The sequence below is a fragment of the Urocitellus parryii genome, chromosome 7 (genome assembly GCF_045843805.1).
Source record: "Urocitellus parryii isolate mUroPar1 chromosome 7, mUroPar1.hap1, whole genome shotgun sequence".
In the NCBI taxonomy this organism is placed as follows: Eukaryota; Metazoa; Chordata; class Mammalia; order Rodentia; family Sciuridae; genus Urocitellus; species Urocitellus parryii.
In genome coordinates, this window is record NC_135537.1 from 127,430,273 (window position 1) to 127,448,359 (window position 18,087).

Sequence of the window (18,087 nt, forward strand, 5' to 3'; positions counted from 1 at the left end):
CTTGTTAAGACCACGGCTGGAAGTTCAAGTGAGTAATCACTTTTCCCAAGCCAATTCTCTCAAACTGGTGCTTTTTCTCAACTCTTTTTAAGATATGTATTGACATGATATTAGAGCTTGGAGGAAGCAGAAAGGTGACCAGATCATAAGCCTGATGGCTTTGTTTTTTGTTGTTTTTTTTCAATATTTATTTTTTAGTTGTAGTTGGACACAATACCTTTCTTCCATTCATTCATTTTTATGTGGTGCTGAGGATCGAACCCAGGGCCTCGCACCTGCTAGGTGAGCGCTTTCCCGCTGAGCCACAAACAACCCCAGCCCAGCCTCATGGTTTTTAATTCACCAAACCTTCTAACTAACAACAACCCCTTGAGACAAAGTCTCAGTATTTCTTTTTTTTTATTGGTTGTTCAAAACATTACAAAGCTCTTGACATATCATATTTCATACATTAGATTCAAGTAGGTTATGAACTCCCATTTTTACCCCAAATACAGATTGCAGAATCACATCAGTTACACATCCACTGTTTTACATAATGCCCTATTATTGTATTCTGCTACCTTCCCTATCCTCTACTATCCCCCCTCCCCTCCCCTCCCATCTTCTCTCTCTACCCCATCTACTGTAATTCATTTCTCTCCTTGTTTATTTTCCCATTCCCCTCACAACCTCTTATATGTAATTTTGTATAACAATGAGGGTCTCCTTCCATTTCCATGCAATTTCCCTTTTCTCTCCCTTTCCCTCCCACCTCATGTCTCTGTTTAATGTTAATCATTTCCTCATGCTCTTCCTCCCTGCTCTGTTCTTAGTTGCTCTCCTTATATCAAAGAAGACATTTGGCATTTGTTTTTTAGGGATTGGCTAGCTTCACTTAGCATAATCTGCTCTAGTGCCATCCATTTCCCTGCAAATTCCATGATTTTGTCATTTTTTAGTGCTGTGTAATACTCCATGGTGTATAAATGCCACATTTTTTTTATCCATTCATCTATTGAAGGGCATCTGGGTTGGTTCCACAGTCTAGCTATTGTGAATTGTGTTGCTATGAACATCCATGTGGCTGTATCCCTGTAGTATGCTCTTTAAGGTCTTCAGGGAATATTCTGAGAAGGGCAATTGTGTTGCTATGAACATCCATGTGGCTGTATCCCTGTAGTATGCTCTTTAAGGTCTTCAGGGAATATTCTGAGAAGGGCAATAGCTGGGTCAAATGGTGGTTCCATTCTCAGCTTTCCCAGGAATCTCCATACTGCTTTCCAAATTGGCCGCACCAATTTGCAGTCCCACCAGCAATGTACAGAGTACCCTTTTCCCCACATCCTCGCCAGCACTTGTTGTTGTTTGACTTCAGAATGGCTGCCAATCTTACTGGAGTGGACCAATGGTACAGAATAGAGGACACAGAGACTAATCCACAAAGTTACAACTATCTTATATTTGATAAAGGGGCTAAAAGCATGCAATGGAGGAAGGATAGCATCTTCAACAAATGGTGTTGGGAAAACTGGAAATCCATATGCAACAAAATGAAACTGAATCCCCTCCTCTCGCCATGCACAAAAGTTAACTCAAAATGAATCAAGGAGCTTAATATCAAATCAGAGACTCTGCGTCTGATAGAAGAAAAAGTTGGCTCCAATCTACATATTGTAGGTTCGGGCTCCAAATTCCTCAATAGGACACCCATAGCACAAGAGTTAATAACAAGAATCAACAAATGGGACTTACTTAAACTAAAAAGTTTTTTCTCAACAAGAGAAACAATAAGAGAGGTAAATAGGGAGCCTACATCCTGGGAACAAATCTTTACTCTTCACACTTCAGACAGAGCCTTAATATCCAGAGTATATAAAGAACTCAAAAAGTTAGACAATAAGATAACAAATAACCCAATCAACAAATGGGCCAAGGACCTGAAAAGCTTCAGTATTTCACTCATTCAACAAATTCCATTGTTTTCAGTACTGGGTATGGAACCCCCGTGTGTTCTATCATTGAGCTGCACCCCAGCCCTTTTTATTTTTATATTTGAGACGGTCTCACTAAATTGCCCAGCCTGGCCTTGAACTTGAAATCCACCTGCTTCATCCTGCAGAGTAGCTGGAATTACAGGCATGTGCCTCATCACACCGTCATTCAACAAATATTTAACAAACTCCTACTATGTGCTAGGTACCAATTAGGGCTTTGAGAATTAAACACTGAACAAAACAGCCAAAAATCCATACCCCAATGGCTTTTATTCTGAAATCATTCATTCTTTCTTTCCCTTTCTTTCTTTCTTTCTTTCCTTTTTCAGGACTAATTTTTAAGTTGCTGTTTATATAGGTAAATGTGGGGTTTGCTAAAACAACATCCTGAATTTCCTATAAGGGAACTGAATGCATTAAAACTCAAGGCAAAGGCTGAGGGTATAGCTCAGTGGAAGTGTACTTGCGCAGCATATGTGAGATCCTGGGTTCCATCCCCAGCAATGCCCCCCCCATTCCCCCAAACAAGAACAAGAACAACAACAACAACAACAAACTCAAGCCAAAAGGCATTTGGGTGTTTAGAAGAACTCAAGTAGGAAAATCCTTTTGTCAACACATTCCCTGATTGCTGGCTCCTCATACTTTTCCTTCTAGTCAAGATCAGCCTCTAACTAAGAACAGAGTAGGGAAGAAGAGCATGAGAAGAAGACTAACATTAAACAGGGATGAGAGGTGGGAGGGAAAGGGAGAGAGAAGGGAAATTGCATGGAAATGGAAGGAGACCCTCAGGGTTATACAAAATTTCATACAAGAGGAAGTGAGGGGAAAGGGAAAAATAATACAAGGGGGAGAAATGAATTACAGTAGAGGGGGTAGAGAGAGAAGAGGGGAGGGGAGGGGAGGGGAGGGGGGATAGTAGAGGATAGGAAAGGCAGCAGAATACAACAGACACTAGTATGGCAATATGTAAAACAGTGGATGTGTAACTGATGTGATTCTGCAATCTGTATACAGGGTAAAAATGGGAGTTCATAACCCACTTGAATCAAAGTGTAAAATATGATATATCAAGAACTATGTAATGTTTTGAACAACCAACAATAAAAAAATAAAAAACAAAAATAAATAAAAAATTAAAAAATAAAGGTGCTGTGAAAGAATGTAAGACAGGAAAATAATTAAATATTTTTACTGTGGAAAAAAAAAAAGATCAGCATCAAAAATCCATGTTCCCACTGTCTTATCCCTTTTACAAGCCCCCTTTAGTGAGGCACTGGAAGACCATACCCATTAGAAATGTGTTCAGCCACAAATATCAAAGAACTCAGCAACAAGGATGGAAATGATATGGACGTTTATAGAAGTGGTCTCAGTGTTCGTCTGGAAGCTTAACAGTGGCATCCTGGCTGTTGGTACTTTTCTGTTGCTTCACCCTGGGTCTGTTGGCTTTCCTTCCTCAGGCTTGTAGCATCATGGTCCCAAGATGGCGGCCACAGTCCAAGATATCACTTCTGCCTCCAAGATGAGAAATAGGAGGGAAAGGTAACCTGTCAACTTGTCTCACATTGATCACATAAGGAAGAAAAGATGCTCCAAATAGACTTCCACGTCTTTTCATTGACCCCATTCGGGTCACATGACTATACAACAGTGCAAGGGAGATGGAGAAATTTTGACATTTGGATTTCCAGCTGGAGAAGTAAGAGAAGAGTGGAGGCCAGCCATGCCTTATGAAGGCAATGAACAGCAGTGTCTTCCAGAAAAACTTTGTCACAGAGAAACCACAACACATCAGGCTGATGGTTGCTCAAGCCATGAAGCCATTTTAGGTTAAGAAATACAAAAAAAAAAAAGAGAGAGAGAAAAAAAAGCTGAGAAGCAAATTATATTCCAGACCGAGTCTAAACATTGTGAGTTAGACCAAAATGAGGTCCAGCTGGGAAAATCCTAGGTTGGAAACAATACTCCTGTCCCCACTTCAGGAAGGGCCTCTGTGTTCGGACGTGTGGCTCTGGGGCTGTGGGGTCTACAGCTCAGCCAAACATTCATAAATATCAGGAACCCAGAGAACAGGTAACACTGTGGAGTAAGCAGAAATGGAGGGTATTGGGTTAATAATGTAGCCTCCTCTGTTGTCAGAGATTACGTCTAGAGGAAGAGAAATTCCCACCTCACATTGATCACATAAGACCATCAACCTAGAACCCAAATTTGTCAGGAAGGAGAATAGGGCTAAGGAATAAGGTTCACTTTCCCATGAACTCTGTCCATCTCCCTAACCAGCTGCAGTGCACCCTCCTACTCCAGTTATATAAACACTTACCACCACCATTATTATGAGTCCAAGCGTCTCATTCATGCCAACTCATGGGGCTTTGGGCTCTCCCACATAGGAAGTCAGAAAGTGACAATCTAGTCAAAACAGAAGTTTGGAATCAAACAGTGAAAGGAAAAAAAAAAAAAAAAAGAAAACCCCAAACAAAGTTTTGTGTGTTCCTGCACATGTGTTTGTGAGAAAACACACCCACACATAATATCTAAAGGCCACACTGGCCTGATTATACCCTAAGCCCAAGCCTTTCCTTGTAGCTCTGACCACAGTCAGATGTTTTACTTCAACAAATAATTTTGGATTCCCACAATGCCTGTATTTCATCTGGGCAAGTTAAATCAAGTTGTTCTGTGTAGAGATTACAAGCCATCATCATGCTGCTAGTTGTGTTTGAAAGTAATCTTGGTAAAATGAGCCTTGGTCTCTGTAGCCTGTGGATTTATTCCTCTATTCATGCACCCACCTACCTACCCACCTTTTTTCTTTCTATCCACCCAGCTGCCAGTTGTCCATTCACCCATGCATTCAACTATCCATCCATCAAGCCATTCATCCACCCATGCACACACACCCATTCCTTTCCTGGGGCTTCCCTACTCTTTTTCTTCCGAGTTATGAACATCTACACTGCTAAGCCTTGACTTCTCATGTGGAATGCCTTTTTTCTGCAGATCCTCAAAAGTCAGGATCTCTTTTGGAAGTTATTCTGTGGACCTCCATTGGGAGACCGCAGTGTTATTTTCTGCCTTAATTCTTATGTTACTTATGTTTTCCATCCCTCTCCTATGGATAATAAATTGTTGCCTTCTGCATCTCTTCGCTATTACATTGTATTGCTCGTCTCTTGTGATTGAAATATTCTGCATTATTTCTTATCTCCTCAAGTAAATTGTAAACTCTATGGGAAGGGTGTGGTTTTCACTTCTTTTGCAAACTCCCTCTACCATTGGTGGCTAGCCTAATAGTATGCAAATGGTATGCAAATACATACAGCCATTGGATGCACAGTGTGTTCATCTATGACGTGCGGATAATACGGGTGTAATAGGAATATTGTGAGTATTATTTTCACAAAAATAAATGACAATTGATAACCTTATGCTATCTTCAATTTGAATGAACAAGGACATACTCAATAACCATCTCGCCAGTACTTAGTGCCTATACAAGATACCAGATCTACCAAAGTGGATGGGAAAAAAAGGTCCCTGTCTTCAAGGAGCTCATGTTGTAGCAAAGAGTTCTACATAGAAGCATCTGTGCCTGTGATTGGACATGAGTCTGCAGAAAACACCAGAACACAGACACAAGTGCTCAGAGACACTCAAGGGATTCCTTAATTCTGCCTGGAGGGTTTAGGAAATAGTTCTCCAAAAGATTGTCACTTGAGTGAATAGAAGCATAGTAAATGGAGAAAGAGAAAAGAGATTGCACCTAAGGACACAGGAGCTCAGGATGTGTTTAGGGAAAGTGAAGCGGAATTGTCTGACAGTAACTTAAGGTACTAGGGAAAAGGAGTGGGAGGCAGATACTGAGAACCAGAGTCTGGCTCATGAGCCATGAACCCATCAGGGGCTCTGTGAACCATATTAAGGAATGCGATCTTGATTCCTATGACAATGCAAAACCACAGAGGAGGAAAGTGATTAGATTTGTATTTGAGCTAAATGACTGCCAGTGGTAATGCTTTCCACAGCAAATAACAGAAACTCAATTAAAACTGGCTTAAGCAAGAAGGACATGTATTATCTCACCTAACTGGAGGCTTCAGGGCAAGCAGGCTACATGCATAGCATGATTATCTTCTCAAAACACCATGATTATTTTCTGTCTTCCCTCGGCAAGTACATATTATTAGCTTTATCCTTGTATAGTTTGCAAAGTGGTGGTTCCAGTAACATATCCAGGTACCGGCCAGACCCCAAAGCATTCCGCAGCAGACATCTTGCCCCATGCCACCACATCTCATTAAAGTCACATAGCCTTGTGATAAGAGAAAGGCATTTGTCGCAGTTAGGCACAAGGAGGGAGCTAGAGACAGGGAAAGCAATTGAAAAGACTGAAAAGACTGAAGAGCAATTGAAATTACTGGCAAAAAAGTAATAAAACCTGGTATAGAGATGCAGCTTTGGTCATAAAGAAGGAAGAGAAACTCAAGACACATCTGGCACATGGACAAGAACTTGGCAACTCACCATATGTGGAGAAGCCAGGCGCTGAGAATCTTCCAAGCTTCCAGTCTTGGGTGACAGGGTGATTGAAACTCTCTTGCTGGAGATGGGTGTCTGGGGGGTCACTTGGCATGCCCCTGCGAGGCCGGCCTGACGAAGATTGAAAGCAGGAGAAAAGGACTCATTCAATCTCTCTTTCCCCTGGAGTCAGTAAGAACAGTGGTTGCAGGGCTGACTGTGGTATATGACCACCTGCCTCTCATCACTTATGAGCTGAGACCCTTGGGTAAACTTCGATTTTCTCATTTGGAAAATGGGTTATAATAATGCCTGGTAGTTGTGTCGAGGACTAAGCAGAGCCTGGCCTAGAAGAAACATCATGGAATGATAAGACAGGAACCCGGGGTCCTGGATGTGGTTCAGTCCCTCTTTCACTGTCTGATCTGAAGCCAGTTATTTCAACTGGCTGAACCTCAGTTTATGCATCTAACAAATGGGAGAAATGCCTATTCATGGGATTACCGGGAGAATTGAATTAGAAAAAAAAAATATATCAAGAGAGAATATAGAATATGGGTGGTTTAGGGCTGTCCTCTAGAGAAGTAGAAAATTCTAACTAGTCCTCACCCCTCTCTGTAAGCTGAGGCATGACCAGATGACCCAGACTCGTTCAATTAGATGCACGTGATCCTAGACTTTAAACAAGAATAGGGAGGGGAACTGGGGCAAAGACCAGAGGAATCAGATGGTGTCGGGTCACAGTAATGGACACTTTCAGGGACCAAAGTGGCCCCCAGTGCCAGCCAGACACAGTATCCAGTGTCCAGGTCAGAGTGGTCAGTGTCCTGGCCTCTGGCACTTAATGGTGTTGGAGCAACTGAACCAGTTCTGTAGCATCGGGTTTTTGCCATTCTTTACTGAAGGTACCATTTTGTTCTTGTTTATTATTTGCTCGATCCGGTTATCTAATGTTTCTGAGAAATCTATGAACTATCCCAGTAGCCTTAAAATTGTTTTTATTTTCTGCTTTAATCAACTTCAGTAATTTTCTCTGCTTATAACTGGGATCCTGACTACCCTAGTGCCTAGCCTCATGCTCAGCATGCAGTGGGAATCTAATATTGGTTCATTCTCCCTGTAGACTCATTATTCTCAGCTTCTTCCCTTCCACCCAAGTTTTGTTCTAACTAAATGGTGCTATGACCGGTAGAAGGAAAGCCTCTCTTTTGTAAAGAAAACATGGACTTTTTCCATCCCATAATTATTTGCTCACTATTCCCCATGAAAGGTTATTCCACCGCTTATAAATCTGGGGACAGAGAGAACAAGGAAAGTGATTTTTTTTTCAATGTTAAAGTTTTGAGGGCAAACAGAAACTTGTCTACCCAACCCCAAAACATGATGATTAGATTCTGTGAATACTTAGAAGTGGAATTTGGAAGGACTAAGAAACAGAATGTCTCATTTATATGGCAGTGGCCTTTTGGATTTCATAAACTGATGGGCCTAACCCATAGGCCTAATTAACCACTAAGAAAAGGTACAGCTTAAATATATGTGTGGGTTCATGAAAGGCTTGCTTAATTCGTCGGTAATGGAACCACATCAAATGGTAAAGAGGACATTGAGGGGCTTGAGGGAACACATCCATAATACTCTTGGATGAACTTTGCTGCTGGCTTCTGAAAAACACTCTAAGTATAGGACTCAGAGATAGTATATTGGGTGAACCAGGTTACTGAGGGACCACAGAACTCACTTAGTCTCATTTGGTCCACAGGTTCCCTCCCTGCAATCCAATATAGAGGCATCTCCATAGCAACTGAAGCACAGAGTTGTCAATGTTTGGCCATCCAGCCTCTGCCTAACGTCTTCAGTGACGAAGCAAATGGCCCCATAGAATGATGTAGTATGTTGCCATTGTCCTCAAAATTTACTCATTCTTTCTTCTCATGGAAGTGCCCTAGCACCAGCACTGGGGACTGTCAGTAAGGTTGTTCTGTCTTCCTTTGACCCAGACAGATTCATTAGACTTGATGAACTTGAACTTCTGCAAACTTTGGATTTTGAGTCCAGTAATGACAAGTCCTTTAATGGGGAGATCGGGTGTTATTTGAGCTGCAGCAGTGCCTTGAGTTGCTCCTTTAATCTTAAATCCTACATTTCTTTTGCTTCTGTCATTTTCTAAGCCTATTTCCCTAGGCTTATGACTATGAGCTGCCCCAAATCCTCAAATACTGTTTTTTTTCCCCTAAATACATTAAATGAAGTCTGTTGTTTACAATAAAAGGACCTACCTATCTAATTTAACACATGATGGCAATAGCTACAATGCCTAGTTGCTTATAAGTTGCTTCTTAAGAGTAAACTGAACTATGCCTCTACCGAATTTTCACCACTTTATCTTGGGGGCTGTGTTTTGGTTTTGGTGATCCCCAAAAGCTCATGTGTGACAATGCAGGAATGTTCAGAGGTGAAATAATTCAATTATGAGAGCTGTGACCTAATCAGTGGATTAAGCCAGGTGATGGATTCATAGTATGAAAGGACTGCTATACTTGGTGGTGATTATAAGGCAGGTGGGGAATGGCTGGAGGAAGTAGATCACTGGGGGCATGCCCCTGGGGATTGTATGTTTTGTCCTTGCTCCTCCCCACTCTCTCTCTCTCTGCTTCCTGGGTGTCATGAACAGAGCAGCTTTTCTCCACCATGTCTTCCACCATGATGTTCTGCCTGACCTTGGACCCAGAATAATGGAGTTGGTTGACCATGGACTGAGACCTCTGAAACCATGAACCAGAATAAACTTTTCTTTCTCTAAATTGTTCTTGTCAGGTATTTTGGTTACAGTGATTAAAAAAAAACCAAAAAACTGGCAAACATGGGATGTTTTCTGGAACAACACATAGTATTCTCCATTTAACAATGAGTCAGACATTTGAAGCCAACATATTTCCTCTTAGTTGCTTCTTTTATTTATTTTTTTAATAAATATGCATGGTTTAGCAATAGGTACTTGTAAAACACAGTGTCCAAATTTATCAACATCCTGGTGTCCCCATTAGGGACTATGAAATGTACAATGGGCCTGTTACTTCTCTTAGTCTCTCTCTTAATTTCATAAATGATCACTTCTTTTTTTTTTTTGAGAGAGAGAGAGAGAGAGAGAGAGAGAGAGAGAGAGATTTTTAATATTTATTTTTTAGTTATGGGCGGACACAACATCTTTGTTTGTATGTGGTGCTGAGGATCGAACCTGGGCTGCACGCATGCCAGGTGAGCGCGCTACCGCTTGAGCCACATCCCCAGCCCCAATGATCACTTCTTTACCATCAACAAGACACTATTGGATTATGTATATTATTAACTAAAACCAGTTTTTAAAAACATTGTTTCTTAATCATGTAAGCCAAACATAATCTTTGTAGATAATAGAAAACACAAATAAATAAAAAATTATTCCAAGGCACCCAATAGCAATAATTCCTATAAACACATTATTGTAAAATCTTCCAGACTGTTTTCTATGCTTAACATATTGTCTTTTCTAATGGTAGTATAGTGTTTCAATTCTGTTGAGGGCCACAGCCGAGTCGGAATGACGCTTGGCATTTTTGCCAGAAGTAGTGGTTGAGAGGTGACGCCAGAGAGCCATTAAGGTGATGACTTGTAGTTTTTGCGGAGTTCCCTTTGAGTTCCGCTTGAGCTCTCGCGGGGATTCCTGAAGAGTTCGCATTGGTTGGGGAAGTGCCGGAGGAGGGATTTCCGGTTGGTGTGTGGTGTGTCCTGGGAGAAGGTCGCGTGGGAGGCGTTGGCGGAAGAGTGCGCGTGCAGTGCCGGTAAGAGTTGAAATAAAGTAGTTGCTGTTTGAACCTACAAAGCTTTGTGGCTGCTCGGTTATTCGTGCCCAGCCAGACTGCGGCACAATTCATGTAATCTAATTCATAATTTTGAATGGACATTTGGGTTATTTACAGTTTTTGCATATTTTGTTTTTGCTCTCATAAACCATGGCTTTGAGAATCAATCTATGCTTGTGTCTATATATACTTATCTGAAGATTTCTTAATAACCTGTGCTGTGGTCAAATCAAAATGGATTTTCTTATGCATCTTTTAATTATATATCACCAAATTACCCTCTAGAAACCCATTTACATTTCCATTAACATATTATAAAAAGTCTGTGACTCCCTGCATTTTCCCATAAGATCTTGTTAAGCCAGGTGTCTCCCTTCCTATAATAATAATTTCTTTTCAGCTGAATGGATACTTTAATTTTATTTAATTGGTTCCAGTCCTTCATTTCCACCTATTTGTATTATTGCTTTATGATCCAGTCAAATATGAGATTACACATCCATTCTGGCTGTGTCATCTGTAAAGCTGACCTTTGACCTTGCTGTTGCCATGTAAGTTACGGAGAACACTGTTGAACTGAACAGAGCCAAGAATTGGGTCCCATGGCCATGTCCTAGGTATGTCTTTGACCTGAGTGATAATCACCTACATACCCATCAGTCTTTCTAAGGGACTCTTGGAATTGCCCACAGTCTGGCAATGAACAATGTAATAGCTGATGTCACTGGACCTAGTTCCCACTACAACCAGTATCTGTACACCTAGGATGTGCTGGTGATTAAATATTGTTCTTATCATCTCATATCCAAATACACAATAGCTCAATGAAACAGATGTTAACCGTTTTCCATATTTGTGTCTTTGGGGGGGGCTGGTTAAGAGAAATAGAATATCTTAATACAGCTCCCATCTCCCTTCTACCCTCAAAGGAAGGAATGACCCTTCCCCTTGCAGGTTGAAATTAAGGTGCACTCAAATGTATCCATAAATAATTACATTACCAATTTTTGCATTTGAAAATGTTGTGTAATTAGTATTTTATATATATATATATATATATATCCTAAGACTTTCTCAATATTGTATCTTTGAGACTTACCCATATTGATACATATAGATTGAACATTCATTTGAATCTTCTTTTAAAAAAAAACCTGATGAAAGATTATTTACACAAAGAGCATTTGCTATGGGTGTCCTTAAGTTCAATACTTTGTGACAATTTCAAGAGTTTCTGAAAGATAGACACATAGTAACATTGCTGGATCATAGAGTATGAATATCTTCAGCATATATTACCCCATTGCTCTACAGGGCAGTCCACCAGTTAGTTCCAACATACACTTCTGTCAGCACTAATTCTATGAGTTCCTTTTTCCTACATCTTTGTCAGCATTTGGTATTGTCCGTTTCACCAATTGCCAAACTTTGGGGTATGAAATCCTTTCTTGAGACTTTAATTTGTATTTCCCTGAATATTAGTGATAGTAGGCCACTTTTCATGTTTATTGATTATTTTGAATTGTTTCCATGGATTTTGTGAAAGCTATGGGAGCCAGTTTTCAAGATGGTCCCCAGTATCACCTGCCTCCTGATAGTCACACTCTGTGTGGTCTCCTTCATTATACCAGGGTTGATCTAAGACACCAGTGCAATATGACAGAAGAGCTGTTGTACCCCTTCTGAGATGAGGGTATAAAAGATACTGTGTTTTCTATCCTGGTAATTCTCTTTCTCTTGGATCACTCATTCTGGGAGAAGTCGAAAGCCATATTTTACTAATGTCTCCTTCAAAGATCTAGCAAGAAACTGAGGCCTCCAAAAAACAGCTGCATGGGTGAACTTGGAAGTAAATACAAACGACTTGACATTTTGGGTGCAACCTCATGAAAGACCCTAGAACAACCTAGCTAATATACTGCCAAATTCTTGACTCACTGTAAGGTAATAAATCTTACTTGTTTTAAGCTAAGTGTTGAGGTAATTTTTTTTTATGCAGAAATAAATAACCAAGACAATATTTTTGGACATCTATTGGGTTGTTTTTCAAAAAATAATTTACAGCATTTATTCTAAACTCATCTTTTTTTTTAGCTACAAGGAACACAAATATCCTCTCCCAACATTGGCTTATCTTATTAGCTTATTCATGATGTTTTTGATATAATAAAGGCTTAAAATTGAATGTAATCAAAGTTGCCAGGGTTTTTTTTTTCCCTTTATCGTTTAAGCTCTTTGAATGTGATTTATAAAATCTTTCCTACATTAGTAACAAAATCAGTCTTCAGCTGGGCACAGTGGTGCCTGCCTGCCATCCCAACTACTCAGGAGAATGAGACAGGAAGAAAGAGCACAGGATTCAGGCCAGCCTGAATTCAGGAAACTTAGTGAGACCTTGTCTCAAAGTAAAAGATAAAAAAAGGCAGGGGATGTAGCTCAATGGTAGACACCATGGGCTGCAAACTCAGTACTGCAAAAAAAAAAAAAAAAAAAAATTCCAAACAACAACAACAAAATAGCCCCACCACCACCACCACTGCAAAAAGAGGTCTCTTAAAAACTCTTTTTAATATAACACACTTTGTGGTCTACTTTTTAAATAATGTGCTACACGTTTTTCAGCTTGAAGATTTATTCTTGGCTCTGGAAAAGACCAGAGAAAACCACTTATTCAGGTCATGTTGTCATCACTGTCATTATATTCTGACTCAATAACCATGACCCTTTTTGCTTTTACTATTATTATTATTATTATTATTATTATTATTAGTCCTTTTTGCTTCTTTAATTGCACCAAACTTTGGGATAGGTTATAGACCCTAGTCATTCATTTCGTGGATCAGCATCTGAGCCTATTCTCTCGAGAACTCCTCATCCCCAGAAACCTTGGTACACAGCAGAGCTGGCCTCTCTCTACAGAAGGTGATCACTGCTTGCTATGGTTTGAATGATTCCATCAAAACTCGTGTTGAAATTTAATCCCCATGGTGAGATAGAAGAGGATGGACTTAATCTAACTATGGCATTTGGAGGTGGGACCCTTAGGAGGTAATTAAGATTAAACGAAGCCATGAGAGTGAGGCTGTGAATCATCAAGACTATGGCTCTGCAGGAGAGACCTGAGCTAAGAAGCTTTGTTTTGTCATATGATGCCCTGTGCCACTTTGGGACTCTGTAAGAAGTCCCCAGCAACACAAAGGACTCAACCAGATTCAGTTTCCTGATCTTGAACTCCCCACCCTTCAGAACTCTGAGATGAATACAACTTTACTCTTCATAAATTATCCAGGTTGTAGTATTCAGTTTTAGCAACAGAAAACAAAGACATAATTGATGCACATTCTCCCAGCCTCTTTTTTTGCAGCAAAGATATGGACATATGACCAAGGCTTACCAGTCAAGACACATTCCCTTTCCCTTGGGCATTGAATTGATACCTGATATTCCAAAGAATCATTAACAATTATGAAGCAATGCTTTTTTATCTTTAATGCCCATAAGAATCACCTTGGAATTTTATTTTTTAAAAAAATGTTGAGTTCCACTCCCAGAGAGCCTGATTCAGTAGTTTTGGGGTGGGACATGAGAATTTACATGCTCCCCAATGATGCTTAATCAGCTGAGTGGAAGACTCCACTTTGAGAAGAGCAACCTCTCTGGTGATGATTGTGGTGGGGATGAGATCAGGTTTCCCAGGTCAGCAGGTTGCTGTTACAGCCAGTGTCTGTGGTGGAAGCTGGGCTAGTTTGGGGGTGCTATTCTAGCTGGGTAGCTGCTCACTTTGGTCCTCCAATCCCACTGACAATTCTGTGCCTTACCTTATATCTCCAAATAGATTGCTTTGCCACTTTAATTCAGCTGGAATTTTTTCTGTTGCTTAAAGCTAAAAATACTGACAAATAAACTGAGCAGGTACCTCCAAAAAGAAGAAATACAAATGGCCAAGAAATATATGAAAAAAATGTTCAACATCATTAGCAATTAAGGAAATGCAAATTTAAACTACACTGAGATTTCATTTCACGCCAGTCAGAACGGCAGTCATCAAGAATACAAATAATAATAAATACTGGAGAGGATGTGGAGAAAAAGGAACGCTTTAACAATGTTAGTGGGATGGCAAATTAGTACAACCACTACTGAAATCAGTATGGAGGCTCCTCAAAAGAGTAGGCATGGAACCACCACATGATCCAGTTATAAAACTCCTCAGTATGTAGCCTAAAGAATTAAAGTCATCTTACTGTTGTGATCCATGCATTCCCATGTTTATAGCAACACAATTCACAAGAGTCAAACTATGGAACCAGCCTAGGTGTCCATCAATGGATGAATGGATAAAGAAAATGAGGTATATATACACACAACGAACTTTTATTCAGCCATAAAGAAAAAATGAAATTATGTCATTTGCAGGAAAATGGATGGAACTTGAGACCATTATGTTAAGTGCAATAAGCCAAATTCAAAAGGTCAAGGGTTGGATGTTTTCTCTCATTATATGTGGAGAGAAAAAGGAAAAGAAAGATAGGGGAGCAGGGCAGAGATCTCATGAAAATCAAGTGGAGGAAAGGGAGCAAGGGGTAGGAGGCAGAGTGAGAGAGAGAAGGGAAGTGCTAGGGAGTGATATTGGCCAAATTATATTGTTACATTGTATGCGTGTGTGAATATGTAACAACAAATCCCATCTTTATGTATAACTATAATGCACTAATAAAAAATGTGGAAAGACCAAAAAAATATTGACTGATATTCCCATTTCCTTGTCTTTTAAGACTTTCTTTGACACCCAAACTATTCTTCGCTTCAGTCTTCCTGACATTATTCTTCCAGATTTACACTGTTGTTTTGCATTCCTGGGATTTATGCTATTTAATACATCTTTGGTACATGTCTGTTAAATATATATATATATTGTTTTTTTCTCATTTCAATAATATATGTTTACTGTAAACTTATTTTAAAAATACAGACAAGCTCCAAGAAGCAAATTTAAAGTCATCTTTAATGCCACCACCAGAGACAACCACTATGAATATTTTGTTACACTACCTTCATTGTTTTCTATATACACATACACTCCTTATATATTCAAGATCATATCGTACAGACTGTTTTATAACTCCCCCTCTTTTTTTCGTTCCCACAATGTAAGTCAATGTTGGCCCCTGTCAAAAAAAATATTCCACAATACGATCTGCAACAGGGACAATAGCTTCTAGCATATGATGTACTATAATTTATTGAACTTAGCTCTGATGTTTGATATGCAGGTTGACTCATATTGTTCACTATTGTAAATAAAACTGCCAAAGTCTGATTCAAAGTGACACATTTGAATTGGTTAGCAACTCCTCCTAGAGCCTCAACTAAATTCTCAAAAATTCTCTTCTTTAACATGTATTTCTTCAGTGTCCCCCCCCACCCCCACATCATGCCCTGTTCTAATTGCCTGGGATAAAGAACAAATTAGATGAAACCCCCCATGTTCCTTACAGCTCATATTTAGTGGGGTGAATAGTAATAATCCTCTAGGTTGATGATACACACAAACATACAATCTATTAGCACTAGACCAATAATAAATAATAATGATGGCAGCTACCCCTTTTAAATGGTTGCCATCTGCTAAGACATTATGCTAAGCCGTTCTGTGTAGTCAATCCTCAGACACTGCAATCATCTCCATCACAATCTAACTTTCCCCACAATGCTGGCAGACTTAATGTTGAATCTGTTAAATCTGACCCCTCCCCAAAGCCTGAGATTTGTTTTATTCAAGGAGTTGGACCAGGACCCACGCTTATCAAGCTTCACTGTGACTGTAGACAGCGCCTGGCTCCATACAACTACAGGCAATTTGCCACCTACCCAACATGCAGTCTATCACACACACACACACACACACACACACACACAAAAGGAAAAAAATAAACACACGATTGCAGCCTAGAGGAGGAGCAGGCCACTGACAACCATCCATTGCCAGATTAATAGGAAGATGTCAGGAAATTTTTTTTGCATCCATCACATGGCAAGGAAGACATGACCCATTGAAACATGCAGTCATCATGAGAAAACAGATGCAGAGGAAAGGCAACAGACTGAGATAAATAAAAGTAGCATTAAAAGGGTGATAAAGAACAATAGGAAGGAAACAAAATTAGATTAAAACTCATAACTCACTCCCTCACTGAGGATAGAATTGATGATACCCCCGAAATAAAATCAGACGATCCCACACAGAGGTGAAGAGCTGGAACAGTTAGAATTCTTACACATCCCTGAAAAGAAACCATTGGACAATACTCATCACAACTGCAGAGGCACATTCCCTCCATCCCCAGCAGTTCCATTTCCAGTCAGATACTCTGGGGCAGTGGTTCCAAACTTGGTTAAATGTTAGAATCACATGCTTTTTCAAACCCAGATGCCAAGGCTGGACCCTGTAGCAATTAAATCATAAGGTCTTGGGGGGTATGAGTCACCCATTGATAAGTTTTTTTTTCAAATATGCATGACAATAGAGTGTATTTTGACGTATTATACATACGTGGGGTGCAACCCATACCAATTAGGACCCCATTCTTGTGGTTGTGCGTGATATGAAGTCACACTGGTCATGTGTTCATATACGAACATAGGAAAGTTATGTCCGATTCATTCTCTATCTTTCCTATTCTCATCCCCCCTCCCTTCCCTTCATTGCCCTTTGTCTAATCCAGTGAACTTCTATACTTTGCCTCCCTGCCCTCCCTTGTTATGGGTTAGCTATTGGATGGAACTGGAGACTATCATGCTAAGTGAAATAAGCCACTCTCTAAAGAAACATCAATAGTTTTTAAAGAGCCCCAAGTGATTCCAGTGTGCAGTCAAGTTTAGGAATGACCACTAGCAGGTGCGCTCTGGATGACATCACCCAGGATGTTCACAGTAGCATAGTTTGTAGCACCATTTCAAGAACACAGAAGTTTCCCAAAGTCCGTGGGAAGAATGCCTGACAGGTAGGGCACTCCCACGGTGACATATTTTATCAGAGCGAAAGGCAAGTCATTGTGGCTATACCCAGAATGAGGATGGAGTTCACAAACATAATTGGGGTGGGGGACAATCACAGGAGAGAAGATGCAGCTTGATTTCACTTATGTAAAGGAAATTTCCCCAACTAGATAATGTGTTGAATAAGTTCTGTAGGTAATTCATTTATTGACACAGTATAAAGAAATTCAAAGGAATGATAATCACAAAATCCACCAATAGCGGTTACCAGAGAGGAGGCGGCAGCTTCTAAGACACTGGGACTGTTTGCTTAAACTAATGGTGGTACTTTATACCTTATACTTATGTAATAAAGATTATTTTGTCTGTTTTAATTAATTAATTATATGTCACAGCGCTGGGAATCAAGCCCAGGGCCTCATGCATGCTAGGCAAGCACTGTACCACTGGGTTACATCCCAAGTCCTTTATATTTATTTATTTATTTTATTTTGAGACCGGATCTCGGTAAGTTGCCTGGGCTGACCTCAAACCCGTGATCCTCCTGCCTCAGCCTCCTGACTAGCTAGGATTATAAGTGTGTGCCACCATGCCCAGGGAAAAGGTCATTTTATAAATATAATAACAAGAGTAATTTTGCTGCAAAGACTAAGGCTCTTTCTAGGTCTTCCCTGGAGATGCTCATGCCCAGAGAAAATGGGTTGGCTAAATTCCAAAAGTCTCCACTCAATAGGATCCCCTTTCGA